General features: G+C 42.0%; 1 protein-coding gene across 6 annotated transcripts in view; it reads right to left on the reverse strand.

Annotated features, from left to right (window-relative positions):
- Positions 1–19,730, reverse strand: part of STK39 (serine/threonine kinase 39) — a 317,083-nt gene that overhangs the window by 271,488 nt on the left and 25,865 nt on the right. Inside the window, exon 1 of one of the 6 annotated variants that reach the window (XM_042994633.1) lies at positions 14,235–14,311. The exons of the other annotated variants lie outside the window; for them this stretch is intronic. The gene's annotated coding sequence lies outside the window, so the exon portion shown is untranslated. Of the gene's footprint in view, positions 1–14,234; positions 14,312–19,730 lie in introns of those variants that run through there. 6 annotated transcript variants of the gene reach the window in all.

The following is a 19,730-nucleotide window of genomic DNA, read 5'->3' on the forward strand; positions in this document are numbered from 1 at the left end:
GCAATGACAAAGAGTATGCTAAATAATTTTTTAAATCTCATTACCCAAACACAACTATTTCATGATTGCATGAAATACTCCTTATTCAGACACACACACATACACATACATATAGTCATAGTAATTATGGCTCCATGTTCTGTTGTTTTCATTGTGAGTTAGACTGTAAACATTTTTTCATGTTTCTAAATTTTTTTAAATGTTTATTTTTTTAGAGAGAGAGCAGGGGAGGGGCAGAGAGCGAGAGAGGGAGACAGAATCCTAAGCAGGCTCCAGGCTCTGAGCTGTCAGCACAGAGAACCCCGATGCAGGGCCCTAACCCACAAACTGCAAGCTCATGCCCTGAGCTGAAGTTGGACACTTAACCAACCAAGCCCACCAGGCACCCCTCATGTTTCTAAAACATGTTTTTAATTACACTAGTGGCAACACAACATCCCAACAGGTTACTGAACCATAAACTATCGCCGTTAGCCCTAAGACTGGGCACTCAAATCCTCCTTTCTCTCAGTTTTGTATAATAATTTCAAAGGGATCACCCACCTTTGGTGCAAATAAAAGCTAAAACAATGCCAAACCCAGAAGCTTCAAGGCTCTTATAAAGTCACTGTAAACTCATTAAATTGCTTATAAAATCATTTATCTGTCAATGATTTGCCAAACCAAGTGAGTAAAAAGAAATACATCAATTTCATTGAGGGACTATTTACCTAGGATACTAGACTAACTCACAAAGCACAACAGGAAATGGGCTGAACCTGCACCATAGAGTGTGCACTGTCTTCGTTTTTGTTTTGTTTTGTTTTTTAATGAGTGAATGGAATACGGACTTAGAGGACCATCACCTTCTCCGCACTGTCGATTTTGCCAAAGTCTTATCAGTCTTCACTAGGTAAGCGTCCACAGATGAAACACTGCAGGAGACAGCTCTGAATGCTTTAAGTACAGTCCTACCTTAAAATAGTTTTCCTGTATTTAAACATGTGTGGGTAACTACATAAATATATGACACAAATAAATGTCACCTAGAGAGAGAACACCATCCTGTATTCTAAAGGTATCTTTTCTTTAAGGCTTCCTAACCCCTCAAGGCATGGTTAAAAAGTGTGACATGCTATGTCATCGCCACTCTCCCGGCTGTCCCCCAGAGTCTTTGCTCTGGCATTGTATTTTAGGCAGTGCCAAAAGTAGCAGAGGGGCAAGGGGAGCTTCAGGGGGCTTTAACTTCAGAAAATGTTTAATATACCCCTTGATACTCTGATACTTAAAGGGATGTACCGTGTAGCAGACATGAGATGGGGCTGACACAACTCAAGTTTGTTCTCAGCTTTAAAAGGAAGCCAGCAACAGCCTCTCTGTGGAGACTCCCAAAAGCCTAGGACACCAGAATGTCACCTTTTCCATGTATTTTACTCACTATCCTTAGCCTGTGAGTCCAACCATTTCAGAAGAATGTCTGAAGAAGAAAAAGAGATGGCATTCTACAGGCAAGATCCCATCATGGGACCCCTTAACTCGATCCTGGGTAACTAAAACAACTGTTCAGTTTTACACACTGTATCGTACTTCAAAGTCACCGGTAAGAAGCACCACTTTAAAGAATTCCATGATGATTCCCTGTATTTTAGCATTATGTCAATGCAGACTTTCACATCTTCTGCCAAGACTTACACTGGACAAAAAATCCAAAAGGACGTCCAAATTCTTTGGACAACCGGTATTCAGCCATATCCAGTATTGCTTGAAATAATGAAGCTGTCAGCAGGGTCTTGGAAGTGTCTGGGCTATGAGAGTCTCTGGACATCGTATCATGTTTCACGATGGTATCTGACATGCATTACAATTCCTCATATTCTCCAGAGAGAAGCGAAGTGACCAAGCAGGGCCAATGAAATAGTGTTCCATTTTCCATCTACCTTAGTTTCTCTCTTGATCTTTAAAGTAATATTTTCCTGGGTTTTTTAAATCTATGTCTCAAAAACTCTGTTATCAAAATATTTAAGAAGTGAGAAGGGCTACACCCGATTAAGCAGGGGGAAAAAAAAACAAAAAAAAAGCAATCACTGGCAATATTAAATGCTATGTCACTAGTCTCAGAACTCAGCACACTTTTTTTGAGAGGGAGAGAGCAGTGGAGGGGCAGAGAGCGAGAGAGGGAGACAGAATCCTAAGCAGGCTCCAGGCTCTGAGCTGTCAGCACAGAGAACCCCGATGCAGGGCCCTAACCCACAAACTGCAAGTTCATGCCCTGAGCTGAAGTTGGACACTTAACCGACCAAGCCCACCAGGCACCCCTCATGTTTCTAAAACATGTTTATAATTACACTAGTTGCGATACAACATCCCAACAGGTTACTGAACCATAAACTATCGCCGTTAGCCCTAAGACTGCGCACTCGAATCCTCCTTTCTCTCAGTTTTGTATAATAATTTCAAAGGGATAACCCTTTGTGTCTACAGGACACAAGCATATACCCAACTACCATTCTACCCTCAACTCCAAAACGAATGCATTTAAAGGATACCAGAAGTTAAAACTGGAATAAAAAAAAAAAACATTCAGTTAAGCAGATTCTTTCTCATTTTCTACTACCGTTTAACATTAATTAAACATTCACCTTCTATTTTGTTAAGTGCTGCATTTAATGATTTTTTTCACCTTTTATTTTTGTACCGGTTTATAAATAATTAAATTTCCTCTACTTAGTTTTATAATGATGAAATACACGGAAATTTCTACCTGCCATGGGCTCAGAGACCTAATATCAGACAGAACAATTTCCTGTAGCTCAGGTAGGCTAAGACTTACTAACAATCTATGTGTGGGATTGAAAAACACCAACCCAGGACAACCTGACTCTTGGTCTATACACTTTTGATGTAAGATTCACGTTCACAGTTTCAAACTCAATAAATTCAACTGACAGGACTTAAAAGAGTTCTTGGGGGGGGGGGGGGACGCAGAATACCAACAAGGAGTTAAAACTGCACGTCCCACATGGTTTACATTTTCCAACTACACTCCCCAGTTGACTTTTAATTTCTACCTCACACTTTCATTTATTAAATAAATGACGGAAATTCCTTCCAAGATTTTCTTTTTAAATATTTTGGATTCACAGCCCACACCACAGAGGCCAAACCTTAAGCTAGCAGGGAGACGCTGTGCCTAACGGAAAAGTGTGGGTAAAATGTATCCCACAGAAAGGTATTTCTCTGAGAACACATACAGACCCAGAACTGCGGCAAGGAGAAGCAGTGAAATGTATTTCTGGGCAAACCTGGGACGTTTATTTTGTCGTTATGTCAAGAAACTACAAACATTCAGTTCAGGAGTTAGCGAGCGCTGATCATCACGGGCCCACTCAGTGAGCCATCCCCCCCACACACCATCCTCAGCTGCAAAAAAGAAACTCTGTAAAATATGAATATGGCCAATATTCTAGGTTCCCTGGCACAGTTCAACAAAAGAAGAGAGAAACTAGACACAAATAATTTGCAAGTGGATGGAATCTGGTCGTTTTTATCCCATTCCTAAAAGACTGCAATTTGAAGCTGGGAGAAATCCCGTCCGCCATTTCACTTCTTTTTCCCCAAAGCCTCCCCTAACCCCCACTGAGAATAAACACTACAGCCCTCCAACCTTCCTTCCCCACCCCAAATCACAATTCCATCAGCCAATGAACAAGGAGATTTTCCCAGCCTGGGTTCCTGAATTGGTTCCCAAAAGACTTGGGACTCTGAATCAAAATAATGTTCAAGGAGACCATCCAATAAAAAGATATCTCCAGTTGTCATTAAAGCAAGAACAAAGAACAGTTTTGTCCTACTTGAAACAGCCCTAACAGATAATCCTCTGTCAAGGGCCCCAGAGAAACAGAAAACAACTACAGGAGAGGCTTCCTGAGAAAGCTGAGGCCCCTCCTGTATGCTTGCCTGGTAGGCACACAGCCACCAGTTCTCCCAGTGTCACCTGTGAACCGGCTGTATCAGACCCACCTGAGCTACTGTGGAAAAGAAAAATGCCCGCATTTGGTCAAACTTCCCAACTAGAATCTCTGGGGGTGTAGCCTGAGGACCTGTATTCTTCAACAAGCTCCCTGGGAATTCCTCTACAAAACAAAGCGTGAAAACCACCATCAAACTCAAACTATCTCTGTAGATTTCCCAAAGCCAGGACTATTTTCTCCAACACAAGTCATGGACACGGTGAATGAAATCACAAGTGCTATTTACTCACACGTGCTAATGGTCATTCGTACTGACGTAATCCCGTTCATTTTTACTACAAACAGCCCTATGAAGTATTTCATCCCCATTTTATGCCTGAGGAAACGACAGACCTAAGATCAAACTTTTTATAAGTGACAGAGTAAAGACTTGTGGAAAATCTCCCTCTGATAAGCGGAAGTCTCAGTTTTCTCGTTATTCTACTGGTCATTTGCACAATTAGTCATGTTCCTCTGCTCCAAAATTCCACCCCAAAGATAATCACTTCCATCATATGCAGCAGTGTCCAAACTGCTAGAATGCTCTCTCTGGATGGGATTACTACAATTTAATGGACAGAATACTTGAAAAATTTGGAAAACATCTGGAGAGATTAAGAAAAGAGAAATGAGGTTCTAAGATAAATTTAACGGTTAACTGAGATCGGGCTGGGAGAACAGGATCATATGCAGAAGATGATGGAGAAGCATAAGAGACTGAGGTTAGACGTGCAGATGAACTTTCTGACAAGGAACAGTACAATAATGGCAGGGGAGTTATATAACATCACCGGCAAGATTAAAAAATAAATAAATAAATAAAAGGCATCGTTAGATCAAGGGCAGGGCTTCCCAAACTTTAGACACTGACAAATGTCCCAGAGGGTGCAGGAAGAGGAGGTCAAAATCTCCCTCAGTGGAGAACCGTAGCTCTAAGAGTTAGAGGGATTCTGCCTAAAAGAGGGGATCGAGAGGAAGTGGGGGGAGAAACCAGATGTCCTTTCCTGGCCAACCCAGTCATGAAGAACTGAAAGCGTTGGAGGGGAAAATCGAGGAACCTGGGTTACCCAGAAACCAGAGGACTCCCCTGAGATGGCCAAGAATTGACTGCCCTCACAAAAACGACAGAAAGGAAGAAATGGAGACAAAGGAAGGGAAGAGGAATCACTTCGCCTTACGGGACGCAGTTAATGTAAAACTAGGGCTCCACAGACCTCGGTTCCTAGGAAGGGGAGCTAGCCGGGGCCGAGTTAATGACAAAGAACATGTCAGAGCTGTTGCCAAGGTCAGAGCCGAGGCTTCTTATCGTTTTAAATGGTGTTGACGTGACACCAAGATTGAACACTCTGGAATGTGAAACAGAGCCTTCTCTCTTCAAAGCCTGCAGCCACTTGAAAACACGAGAAAAGGTTAAGATTGGGAGAACTAATGTGTGTTTCTGAAATGCCTGTGGAAGGCACCCCATGCTTGCACAGCAAACAACTACAGGAACTCTGGGAGGCCTAACGGGGACAGGCTAGTTGTCAATCAGCAAGTAGTGCCTAATACCCAGGGTGCTATGACAGGAACCGTATACAAAGCAAGGTCACCACACCTGGCCTTGCCCCTGGGAGTAGACAGTTTAAGTCAACTTTAAAAGTGAGCACCAAAGACATACGAACAAGGGGTGTTTTCTGTGCCTGCCAAGGCTGTCAACACAATGGCCCCTCAACATTTCACCACCTTCACCAGAACAGAAAGAACCTGTGGTGCAAATAGGAAGCCCAGGTAAACTGGCAGGAAATCTATCTAGAGCAGAAATAAGCATGCCTCACCCTCCTGCCAGGAAAGCCAAGGTGGAAGAGGCAGGGAACGCCCAATCCTGGGTCCACAGCCACCCCACCTGGAGGCTGGCAGGAACCATTCTGCAGGTCAGCCCACGTTCACTATTTACCAAGCATGATAGCATTTGGGCCAACAGAAGAGAGAAGCCTTACCCCTTCTAAAGATTTTTCCTGTCCCCACACTCAAGTCTGAATCAGGCATAAAAGCAGAGACAGAAAGAGATCATTCTTCCTGGTTCTTTATTTGCCACTTCAGATGCTAATGATGCATACTTTGCCCCAAGGCAAATTTTAAATCACTGGATGTCCTTTCTCACTACATCCAACAAAATTCTCTTGGCAACTTTTCTAGGTTTTCCTTTGTGTGTGCTCAGCAAACACAAATTCTTTGAAAAATGGTGTAAACCAAACAAAATTGTGAAGGTAAACAAGCTTAGTTACAAGTAATATATTGCACTGAAGTTTACTTTGAAATGCATGGAAAAAGCACTAAGATGGATTGATGGATGGAGAGAGTAAGTGGGCAGATGGATACATGATAAAGCCAAGTATGGTAAAATATTAATGGCAGACTATGGGTGATGGGTATATGGGTATTCACTGTAAACTTGTCTAACTTTGCTGCATGTTTGGAAAGTTTTCATAAGAAAATGTTGAAAGCAACTTTTAAATAATCCTGTAGCATTTATCTTGGAATAGTATATAAGGACAAAGGGGAAATTAATAATATTTCATAGAGATAACAGGTTATAAAACATTATGTACAATATAATCCCAACTTTGTGAATATGCAATAAACACCTTAAAATACCGTTTTCTCTTTTGGAGGTGGAATTATGAGTAACTTTTATTTTCTTCTTTGTGCTTTTCCTACATCTTAACCAATTTTTCTTCAATCAACATGTGTTATTTTACAATTCAAAAATTTACTTTAGGGGCACCTGGGTGGCTCAGTCGGTTGAGCGTCGGACTTCGGCTCAGGTCATGATCTCATGGTTCATGAGTTCAAGCCCCACGTGGGGCTCTGTGCTGACAGCTCAGAGCCTGGAGACTGCTTTGGATTCCGTGTCTCCCTCTCTCTCTGCCCCTCCCCCACTTGTGCTCGCACTCTCTCTCTCTCTCCCCAAAATTTTTTTTTAATTAAAAAATCTACTTTATAATACTAAAGTTAAAAAAAAAATCTCTGAAGCCAACTTTAAATTACTCACTATTGAGAATTTTACGGATAAGAAGTTTTACTATAGTGGGTTTTTTATATATAGGTTTCACTCCCTTAGATTTTTGAAAAAAGCTCAGGAGAAGACAATTCTCTAAGCTCTACTCTCGACAGTTAAGGCAAGATAACAAGGAAATGTGTTTTAGCACTCAAGTTCTTTTTAAGCAGATTTTCAAGTCAAAGCTCCCAATTCGTATGATTCTACCTGCCCTGTTACATCCATCTGGTTTACCACCGACGCAAAGCGCACTCCCTGACAGCCGTGTCCTCATGAGGGCCTCCTTCAGACTCCAGAAAAGCCCACAGCTGGCACATCTACCTATGTTTCTTTGTCCAGAGCACACACCACAACACCTACTTCCCAGCGCAATCACAAAGATACACCTGATGAGTTAAGTGTTGTAGCAAAAATGAGATCAAGACTCTTGCTTCCATGTGTGAGCAAATCACATGACCCCTAGAACTCTAAAATGAGAGTACTTGTCTCAGCATACTAAAGTCTCTCTGCATTCTTTAACATTTTATAGTGTTAACAGATCTATAGGACAGACACCCCACATTCCACTCACTTCTAGAAGAGAAAAAGGGAATGAAAAACACAAGAGTTTCTCAAGGATATATTTGAGGATCCAATGTTCCAAGGCTGTGATCTGAGGTAGGTAAGGAGGAGAGAGAACTCACACACGTCTCCAAGCTTCCTGTGATGCCCTTCCAAGGGGACGGAAACCAACTCCAGTAACTTGAGTTGGATCCACAATACAAGCGTAATTCTAGGTGAATCCACTCTCTTTATCGGATTTCAACTTCTGGAGAGATTCATTTAATACGTCTCTTTTACCTTAGGAGGTACAACTTCCCGGTGCAAAACCAATCAGAAAGTTGTGGGCCTTGCAAGCAGCTGAGCACAGGGAAATGAAAGCCACCTGCTCAGCTATATAAATGACTCAGGCTGGATTAAGCTCTCCTGAGTACTCAAGAACAGCTACTTCATGATAGTGATAACCTTTATGCCCTTTGCGTTGCTTTCATTATTTCTTTAATTTTCCTTTGTTGTTGTTGCCTTAAAGTTTCAATTACATAAACAGTGGGAATCATCTATATACTTTAAGTAGGGAAGTCACTGAGCACTATTTCAAGAGTATTTATGTTTCCAACTTAGGAGAATTTACCCAAAGGTGGACTATTTTCTAAACACAGTAGAGCCCTCTCTCCTTACATCTCATTTTGACTCAATTTACCCTTTAATTAGGCATCTGTTAAATGCACCACACAATGAAAGCAAGACAGCAGATACAGCAATGAGTAAAGGATACCTACTGCCCTGTGAGATGTGCGGTCTCAGTTCACCAGCACATGTGTACAAAAAAGAATACAAATATCAGCAGAGATCAAAAGTGCTCTGGCAGCTCAATGGAATGTAGACAGTCCCCAACATAGGATGGTTCTGCTTCACGAGACTTTACAATGCCACAAAAGTGGTATGCATTCAGGAGAATCTGTACTTTGATGTCTGAATTTGGATCTTTTCCTGGGCTAGCGATGTGTAGTGGGGATCCTCTCTCACGATGCTGGGCAGTGGCAGCTGCAGCTCCCGACCGGCCATGTGATCCTGAGGGGAAACTGATACACTGACATCAATTTATGTTTCACTTTCAGTACAGTATTCAATAAATTACATGAGATATTCAACACTTTGTGATCAAATAGGCTTTGTTTTCATTCTGCCCAACTAGAGACTATTAAGAGTGTTCCGAGCACACTTAAGGTTGTCTAGACCAAGCTATGACTTTCAGCAGATGAGGTATATTTGTTAGTTTATTTTGAGAGAGTGCCAGCATGAGTGGGGGAGAGGGAGAGAGAGAAAGAGAGAATTCCAAGCAGGTTCCATACTGTCAGTGCGGAGCCCGATCTGGGGCTTGAACTGTGAGACCATGACCTGAGTCAAAATCAAGAATCAGATACTTAACCTACCGAGCCACCCAGGTGCCCCAGGTTAGGTGTACTAATGCATTTTCAACTCACAGTATTTTCAATTTATGATGGGTTTATTGGGATGTAACTTCATCATAAATTGAGGAACATCTGTAAACTCTATCCTCTGCCTGGTGAAATAATGAAAAAAGGATTTCTATGAAAGAATTATTCAAGATGTGCCTTGAAACATGGGAAATGGCAAGAATACCACTCATTGCTTAACATTCATTGAGCAATGAAAATGTACCAGGTACTGTAGTATTTTGCATACATTGCTAACACTAAGAATCTCATGAGGCAGCTATTTAGCCCCATGTTACAGATAAGTTCACTGAGACCTGGAGAGTGACCTGACCAATGTCAAACAGCTGGTCACAAGTAGAAGCTCCAAATCCTGGTCTGCCTGCTCCCAAAGACCACAGAGGGAAAAGTAAACAGGAAGAACTGCTGAGAAGGAAAAATAGGGGTGGGAAAGGAAGGATCAGAAGTGAAGAACTAGGGCAGTAAACACTCAAAAACTGGCTCCTGGTCTGACCCAGAAGGTCCCTTCTCTGTGGATGTATGGTCACACATTCTAATTTCAAGTAATGAACACTCATGGGAAAAAAGATAGTAGAAAGCCAATGTCCTCATAATGTTTAATATCCATAAGAGTACATACAAACTGTCTCCTAAGCCTACGGAGATACAAAAAGTAATAATAAGCTTTTTTTTCATTTTGTTTTTTTACACCTCACCACCTAAGCTCTGGCCAACACAACCTGCTGTCATCAAGACTTAAGGATAAGCTAACCTATAAGACCTATATCACCCTAAAGTGGTCAATCAAGCAACTGCAAGTATGCTTTTGGAAGCAGACAATGTCAACACAGCATGAAAACTAACAGCACCAACCTTTCTAACTTTCCTGACACTAGCAATAGCTATCCTTAAACTTTTCTGGGGTAGCATACTGCCTGGCTTGTGAAGAAAGTCAAATGCAGAAAAACCATCATGGAGGGGCGCCTGGGTGACTCAGTAGGTTAAGCGTCTGACTCTCAATTCTGGCTCAGGTCATGATCTCATGGATCAGGAGTTCGAGCCCCACCTCAAGCTCTGTGCTGACCGTGCTGAGCCTGCTTGGGATTCTCTCTCCCCCACTCTCTCTAGCCCCTCTCCTACTTGCACTCTCTCTCTCTCAAAATAAATAAACTTTGAAAAAAATCCATCATGGGAAACTGAACCCTCTTTAAGAGCACACTTTCCCTTAGAAACTTACACCACTGTATCCTTTACTGTAAATGACCTCTCAAATCCTCATCTCTGGCTCCAGTCTCTTCTCTGAGATCCCAGTCTGCAATTGTATGCATGTGACAGACACACCAGTATCCTTCCTCAGCACAAAAGCACTGCATCGCCTTGCAACAGACAGGGCCTTGGGGATGGCTAGGCCAATGAAGTGGGAGCAGTGATGAGTGGCTCTCCTTGCTGAGGCAGAGGGAAGCTCAGGCAGCTCCTCCCCTCCTGCCCCCCTCCTCCTGCAGCAACCAGACTGCAGCCCACAAGACTGAAGCAGCTTAGGGCCCCAAGCTGCTGCAGGAAGAAGAGCCAACTCGAGGCACCTCCCAGACTCTCAGAAGTACACTTCTGTTGCGTTAAGCTCCTGTGATTTGGGGGTTGTTACACCATATGTTACCACCCCATAGCCCAGGCTCACCTGAGAAAACAAGCTTAGTGGACATCCAGGGGCACCAAAAATCCACCTAAAATCATTCTCCACCTTGTTCTACCTGAATCCAGAGAAGCCTACCTACCTTCTATCTTGGTTAACCTCCAGAAATCTTAGGCTCTGCCCCCCTCCTTTGCATCCCCAGGCCTGGATGAAGAAACTGCACAGAATCAGTTTGATACACTTTTATTGACGGTGATGAAAATCTTAGGCAAAGTCAAATGAGGGACCCTTAGTTGGCTCAGTCGGAAGAGCGTGGGGTGCTTGTTCTCAGGGTCATAAGTTTGAGACTCACATTGGGTGTAGAGATTAAATAATTTTTTTTTAATTTTTTTTTTTAACATTTATTTATTTTTGAGACAGAGAGAGACAGAGCATGAACGGGGGAGGGTCAGAGAGAGAGGGAGACACAGAATCTGAAACAGGCTCCAGGCTCTGAGCTGTCAGCACAGAGCCCGACGCGGGGCTCGAACCCATGGACCGTGAGATCATGACCTGAGCCGAAGTCGGCCGCTTAACCGACTGAGCCACCCAGGCGCCCAATAATTTTTCTTTTAAAGGGAAGCAAAGCCTGGGGCGACTGGGTGGTTCAGTCGGGTAAGCACTGACTTCTGCTCAGGTCATGATCTCATGGTTCGTGAGTTCAAGTTCTGTGTCGGGCTCTGTGCTGACAGCTCAGAGCCTGGAGCCTGCTTAGGATTCTATGTCTCCCTCTCTCTCCCTCTGCCCCTCCCCTGCTCACACTCTGTCTCTGTCTTTCTCTCTCAAAAATAAACATTAGGGGCGCCTGGGTGGCCCAGTCGGTTAAGCATCCGACTTTGGCTCGGGTCATGATCTCGCGGTCTGTGAGTTCGAGTCCCGCGTCGGGCTCTGTGTTGACCGCTCAGAGCCTGGAGCCTGTTTCAGATTCTGTGTCTCCCTCTCTCTCTGACCCTCCCCCGTTCATGTTCTGTCTGTCTCAAAAATAAATAAATGTTAAAAAAAAATTTTTTTAAAGGAATAAACATTAAAAAAATTTTTTAATAAATAAAAAAGGGAAGCAAAGTCAAATGAATTTTAAGAAGTTAGACTTTTAAAAGAAAGATGGAAATTCTTGGGAGATAACCAGAAAAATATTTATTTTGGAAAAAAAAAAGTCTCAATCATGAAGCTCAATGTCTACTTAGATATGCAACTTTTTTATTATAACACACTAACATGATTGAAAACAATCTCCATTCCTACCCATGTTACAAGGGCATGACCATTCTAAAGCCATCAGAGCAGATAAAAGAGGTATCTAAATGTGCTTATATTTTTTTAAGGATTATATCACCACTACTCAGAACATACTAGAAACTGATACTCTTCACAAATACCACCCACAATTGTCAAACTTAAAAGCTCAAACTCACAGAATTGTAATGCAAATATAAAACATTCCCTTCAAAGGTCATTTACCACCATTTTTTCCCACCCTTTCTTGAAAGGGGCCCACACATGCAGGCTAAGAGAATGGCTATGAAAGAAAATATACGTTGTGGTTACATCAAAGTTTCTAGCTTAGAGGTACTGCAAACTTCATTACCGGGTCCCAGATCATACAAGCTACACAGAAACATCAAGACACACACACATGCCCTTTGATTTATCTACTAGTTAAGCAAACTGTCATACTTTGAATAATGTATCTAAAATCCACTCATAAAAATCTTTAATCTCCTTTTTATTTTTGGTGAGAACAGCAGGGAAGGTTTTCTTTTTATCATAAGGGCAATCTACACAAAATGATACACAATTTGATTATTATTCCACTTGCCTGTCTCTGAAATAAAGCAAAAATACACTCATCAAAATTTCAATCATGGGATACCTGGGTGGCTCAGTCAGTTGAGTGGCCAACTCTTGGTTTAGGCTCAGGTCATGATCTTGCGGTTCGTGGGTTCGAGTCCCACATTGGGCTCTGTGCTGACAGTGGAGAGCCTACTTGGGATTCTCTCTCTCTCTCTCTCTCTCTCTCTCTCTCTCCTTCTCTCTCTGCCCCTCTCCTGCTTGAGCTCTCTCTCTCTCTCTCTCAAAATAAGTTAAAACACAGTTTAAAAAGGAAAGGTAACAGAACACCTGAGTGGCTCAGTAGGTTAAGCTTCTGACTCTTGATTTCAGCTCAGGTCATGATCTCACGGTGTGTGAGGTCTGTGAGTTTGAGCTCCACATCCGGCTCTGAACTCATAGTGCAGAGCCTGCCTGGGATTCATTCATTCTCCCTCCCTCCCTCCCTCTCTCTCTCAAAATAAATAAATAAACTAAAAAAAAAAAAAAAAGAAAAAGAAAGAAAGAAAGGAAAGGTAACTAATTAGTGGCTCGTCCTCCCCATGGGCATTTAATCACACTGAACAAACTGAAACTTCAAATCCTCTTGACCTTACTGACAAATCTTATACCTTCAATATGCTAAGGCAAACAATTACCATTAGTTATCAACCAAGACAATAAAAATCCACCCAAGAGTGTCTGGGTGGCCCAGTTAGTTAAGCGTCCAACTTTGGCTCAGGTCATGATCTCGCAGTTCACAAGTTCTAGCCCCGCATCAGGCTCTGTGCTGACAGCTCAGAGCCTGGAGCCTGCTTCAGATTTGGTGTTTCCATCTCCCTCTGCCCCTCCCCCACTCGTGCTCTGTCTGGTCTCTCTCTCAAAAATCAATTTAAAAAAAAAATTTTTTTTTTAAAAACCCACCCAGAAGGCAAAGCATGACTGTTCTCTCTCCCACCCCACCTATTTCATTTCAAGAGTATTACTGAATATGGCAGGATTGCTCAAGTTTTCTGCTCAACAGAAATATACATTACAATTAGACTGACCATCCTTCATTTCAACCATATGAGTCAAGAGGAAGTAGTATTAATTATTTATTGGTTAGCATACATCCACCAAGTATTTACCACACCTGTGCACCTGTTCATAATGGTCATTTCTGTTCTAGAGTTTCCACAGAGTTCACCAACCCTGGGAACAACAGAGAAGCAGGAAGTTCTGCCTTCTTAACCATGCTTTGTGCCTTTAAACACCCAAACCATTGAGTTGCAGATAGTATTTGCTGGTAGGAAACACTCCTGTCCTAAAGTTATGACCTTGTATCTTCATACGCCTTCCAACTTATTTTAACTTTACATAATATTCTACTTCATAAAGCATCATCAACAGTCTGTCTTCTGTCTTCAAGTAGCTCATTGAAGGAAACCTACACCAGGAAACCTTTCACCGTAGCTGTGTGCAAACACCTCTTTCAGCACAGCGCATTCATGTAAATATTCCCAATCCTGGTCCCGAAAATAAAATTCAGACACAGACTCACTGATTCCACTATAAACCAAACTGTACACTGTTGCCAGGGCCCTGAGATGGGAGGGTTCCTTGCAGATAACAGACCCGCTCTGTCACACTTATTCAGAAAGTGACTTATTGATCATTATTCATTTCAGCTCTATAGAAAGAATGAGGCATCTCAGTTGAAACTAACAAGCAAGAGAAAGACCTTTAAAAAGTACCTCTTCAGTCATCCAGAACCTTTGCTGCTCTCACTTAAGAGGTGAAAAGAAGGAAGCTCACGGCCTGAAAGACCACACACCTTCATTTTACAGAGAGAAGGGACTTATAAGGCAAAGATTATCTTAATACCTTGTGCTCAGTAAACAGAGAAAACTAATACCTTCATTCGGTTAAGTGTTTATATAAGGAAGTTAGTGAAACTTACTGTTCTTGAGAATGTTTCCTCCCTACCTCACCTGCAGGAAACAGCACCCACCTTCCTCCTAAGTTGATTTCCAGTCAACAAACCCTTCAGAAAGAAGTCTTCTCCTCCAGCCCACCACTCCAGAACCACTTCTCCACACTGAACCTGGCTAACACTCCTAACCCTGCACCCTTGGGAAAACCACTTAACCTCCCTGAGCCCCCTGAGATGTGGGGGACCTGTACTAAATGTCTAAGGAGGGCTTGCAGGTATTACTAGGAAACCTGTTTAGAGCATGCTCCAAAAAGCACCAACTTGTGAAAGAACCCAGTCCATGTGCTATGACTAATCTTGACCCACACATTTCAAAATTCCAAAAGTGTTCACAGCATAAAACAGTAAACTTTAGCTAAAAGTCTGTTTTCAGACCATATTTTTAAATGGTAAATTATAATGACAAGTTACACGTGAAAACATTCTCCTTACAACCTATTAAATCATCGGGGTGCCTGGCTGGCTCAGTCAGAAGAGCATGCAACTCTTAATCTTGGGGTTATGAGTTCGAGCCCCACGTTGGGTATAGAGACCACAATAAATAAGTGAATGAATGAATGAATGAATGAATGAATGAATGAATTAAATCTTAAAAAAAAAAAAATTTCAAGTCATGACCAGTAAGGCTCATCTTCCTCCTGATCCCCTTGTACATGTTCCTAGTGTTGCTGATTTGGTGTATATCCTTCTGGTCCTTTCTCTAGGCATTTATACACACATTTTTGAAGCCACAGAAAGCATGTAGCATAGGAGTATAGACTCTAACATAACCCCATTCAGGGGAAGAATCTGCCTCTGTCAATACTTAGTCATAAGTACATATATGTTCCCTGCTCTATATCCTGTTTCTGGACATATATTCCATAAGTCTATGACAGGATCTCCCCTGCAGTGCTATGTATGAGGACCCAGAGATGGAGGAGATAAGGAAACATAGGGGAACAAATGTCTAGGTAAATACAGCAACCTAAACAGATTAATCATAAGAACATAGTTCCAAATAAAAAAAAAAAAATAGTATGAGCTTGAGCACAAAACCACTTATGTAAGTTTAAAGCAGACATAAATGTCCTCATCTGCTAGAATATCCACACAACTCACAGGATTCCTGTGAAATGGAATACAACACTTAACATAGTCCCTGTCACATTTGAAGCACTTAGTAAATATTCACTATTGTTAATTAGATAAAAAGAAGTTCACAGCATACTGTAAATTTTCTATGCCAAAATTTCATTTACAGTGTCATTCTTTTTCCTAAAGGGCTTTCTTTTCCCTTCCTTAAAAAAAAAAAAAAAAAAGAGAGATAAAAGAGATTGGAAAGCTATGTTCAAAATGCTTGCAGTGGTTACCTCTGAAGGGAATTATATGTGGGTTTTTTTTTGCTTATTCTCCTTGCTGGGCTATATTTCTACAACAAATATATATTACTTTGGAATGTTCTTTGGTCTTTCATCTTCCTTTCAATATGATTAATGACCAGAAAAAAAAAATAGAAACAACCTAAGAAATCCACCACTGGGGAAATTATTCAATTATAGTGCATACAAACAGCAGAATATTCCATAGCCCCTTTTTGTCAATGTGGGAAAATAGCACACTGTTGTCTGGGGGGAAAGCAAGCTCTGAGACTGCATAGAGATCCAAGAGGCCATGGATAACAGTGGTCAGCATGGATTCTGGTAGATTCTGGAGCCAGTCCACCTACTTCACATCCTGCCTGCCACTCAGACGCTGTTCAACCTAAGGCAAATCAGCCTCCCTGAGTCTCAATGCCCATCTGCAAAATGAAGGTGACGATAGGGTCTTCCCTCATTCAGTTGCAGTAAATGAATGCAAAAGATGTAAAAAACAAAAACACCACGTAGAAGGTCCACTAAAAGATGTGTGCGTTTTACCGATGTAAATTAACCCTCAATGAAGTTGACTGAAAAATACATGCACACACACAAAAGGTCACGTACGGTACTCTTCCATTTATATGAAATATCCAGAATAGGTAAATCCTTAGAAATTGAAAGCAGAGTGGTGGTTGCCAGGGGCTGAGGAGAAGCAAGAGCAGAGCGCGACCGCTGAGTAGGCCTGGGGTTTCATTCTGGAGGGATTGTGAAGTTTCGGAACCAGACAGAGGTGATAGTTACATAACACTGTCAATGTACTGACTGCAACTGAATTGTTCACTTTAGAAAGGACTGATTTTATATTATGTGAATTTCACTGTAGGAAAAAAATGCATGCAAAACAACATGTTTTACCAGAACATACCCAAGTGAAAAGATAACATAAACATTCAAGAAGGCTGAAAGGGGAAAAGGAATGAGGAAGGCGGAAAGCACAAATGAAAGCCAAAGCAAATGTGACACAGCATAATTCTGCTAAGAGCTCTGCCTGGCCTGCTGACGGCAGTGTGCCTTGAACAAAAGGGGAGCTTGCCTAAACCCTCCACACCTGGGGCCAACACGTTGTCTTGGTTTGCTGCCTTTCTTCATTGCCCAAAGAAATGGTATTCACCTCTCTTCTTCATTTCTTAGTCTCTGCTATGTACCTTGGCGCTCTCTTCACGTGAGCACACACCATCCCTTCTGGCTGTTCTGAAGCTCAAGGCATGTACCATGATTCACACTGTTTATTCAGTTTTCATGACTGGTTTGTATTTTATACTTGATCATACATAATATGCCAATTAGTGAGAATTTCATAATGAAGAATCAACACGGTATGCTCCTACCTATACCAAAATAAAACCCTATTCTGTAATAAGTTCATTTTAATTTTTTAATTTTTTAAACGTTTTTATTTATTTTTGAGAGAGAAGAGAGACAAAATGAGAGAGGGGGAAGGGCAGAGAGAGAGGAAGACACAGAATCCCAAGCAGGCTCCAGGCTCTGAGCAGTCAGCACAGAGCCGGACATGGGGCTCAAACTCATGACCCACGAGATCATGACCTGAGCCGAAGTCAGACGATTAACCGACTAAACCACAAAGCGCCCAATAAGTTGATTTTTAGAGCTATTGTACATGCATCCTTCATAGCCAAACCCCTCCCGCAAACTACTACTGTGACCACCAAACAGCCAGAAGACAGCAATGCCCCTCCGTCCATTTCCATGCCCTCCAAGCTGAGGGGGATTTATGGTGATTTTACAGGAAAAAGAAGTAAGTTAACTGGATGGTTCATCACATGATTCTTTGCTCCAAGATGACCCTTCCCGAAGCCTGGTGACCGCCTGGCCTGGCTGTTTGGTATTAAGTTTAAAGACCTGGAGTTAGTTCAGAGGATACACACAGTGTTGTAGAAAATCCATGAAGTTCACCTTGGAGCTTCTGGCTCCTTCAACAACCATGCCAAAAACTCTGCACTTTCTGGATGTTTACCAAACCCCAAACATCAACATGTCACCTGCTCAATTACACTGTATCTAACAGACTTCTCTGGGATTTTGTTTTCATGAAAATAAACTAAAGGTCTGCCCTTTTTAATACTTAGTCACGAATGTCAGTTGCCTCAAGGTGACACAGGAGACAAGCGTGACATTTGTGAAGAACGCCAGCTGGAAAGAATCATATACAGAACACACACATACATGCACACACGGAAACATCTCCTTCTGGGCTAAGGAAACATAAGCATTTTAGAAAAATAAAAAAAAGCCTTTTATCAGAGCTGGGGTAAAGGTCATGTCCGTGGTACTAGAGCGGAGGACAGAGCTACCTCTCAGACGCACTGTGCCCTGCTCTCATAGGACCTGCTAAAGAGGAGGGTCTGTTCCAGTGCCAAGTGTGATCTGGCATCTCTAAGGACTGGACAGTTATGCAATACAATTATTTTTTTGCACAGCATCCCTCCCACAGGGCATTCCAATAAGCTTGACAAAGGGAGTCATTCATGGACTTGATAAAAGCAAAGTAAGGAGAAACTTTGTAACATGAAGGAAAGACAGGAAATAAACAGTTGAGATGTGGAAAGGGCTCCCAGCACCTCCCTCCTAGGCTTTCATCTGCCCACCCAATCCACAGGACAGAGGCAGAAAAGAGGAAGGTAACCAAAGAAACATGGAACAGGGAAGAATGAATGAAATCAGAGGTGACAGAGGACAGGCCTCTGTGTCCAGAGAAGGTACATCCTCGCTGTTGGCAAACAGTAAAATGATCTTCTGTCAACCAAGCTGGGATTGGTTTGGATTTTTGTTTTTGTTTTGTTTTTTGAGGCCAGCTATTGATTGTACTTGTTAAATAATAAACACAAGTCACAAAAATATCTTCTTAATTTTATGACTTACCAGCCTAATTTATTTTGACAGAAACAGAAGTGTGCCTACACACCAAAGCAAAAGTTGTGTTTGGCTATTTAAAGATCTCCTTGGAATCCTGCAAGAAATTCCTGGGTTGGGGGCAGTCCAGAAGAAAGGGCTAAATGTCCTTCTTCAGGGAGATGAGTCATCTAATGAAGTGGTGAGACATCATTCTTAGCTTGAGCAAACCTTACAGAAATACAAGTCCTTAGAGAAATTTTGTTGTAAGCCTCCTTCAAAAGAAGACATTGTCTTCTTTCAACCTTCTAAAGACAAAGCTGATTTGACCACGGTACCTCTCATTCATGGATGATCTCATGAACAGGAGAGGACTTTGATCAACCAAGGTGCTCTCATCATGTCTGCACCAGGCACTCCCCACCAAGGTGAATACCTGCATAGTTCCGGGATGCTTTTCCCAACAAGGTCTGGGGACGAAGCTCTTTAAATAAAAAGTTAGCCTGGGTGCTTGCAGGGAGGTGGCTGGGCTAAGGTCAGCTCCAGCCCTAGGTTCTTAGCTGCAGATATGCTTGTCAGGTAAAGCAGACTTCTCTTAGGCCTGCTAGGACTATACTGCCACAAGGAACTTCCTTATGAATCTGAAGAAACTCCCAAAACTCAAACAGGTGATAATGTGCTTCACTGAAGCTCTAACAGTATCTTCAAAAGCATCCTACTCTCCCAAGGTATCCAAGAACATCCACAAAGGGTGCCTGGAATTCTTTGCCATACAGGGAACCCATTCCATTACAGATCTACTTTGTTCAATTTCCTATTGATTTTCATTATCATGGAAGAAGAGTCATAGATAGGTATAGATTTAGATCAAAGGTAGATAGATATCTCAAAGCCGGTCCTGAAAACCAATGTGTTCTTAAAAGGGGAAAAAAAAAAAGGCATAACTACAATTTCAAGGTCAAGTCCATGATTCAGTGTCATGATTTAGTAGACAGACACAACTTACT

Source organism: Panthera tigris, chromosome C1 (assembly GCF_018350195.1).
Source record: "Panthera tigris isolate Pti1 chromosome C1, P.tigris_Pti1_mat1.1, whole genome shotgun sequence".
Classification (NCBI taxonomy): Eukaryota; Metazoa; Chordata; class Mammalia; order Carnivora; family Felidae; genus Panthera; species Panthera tigris.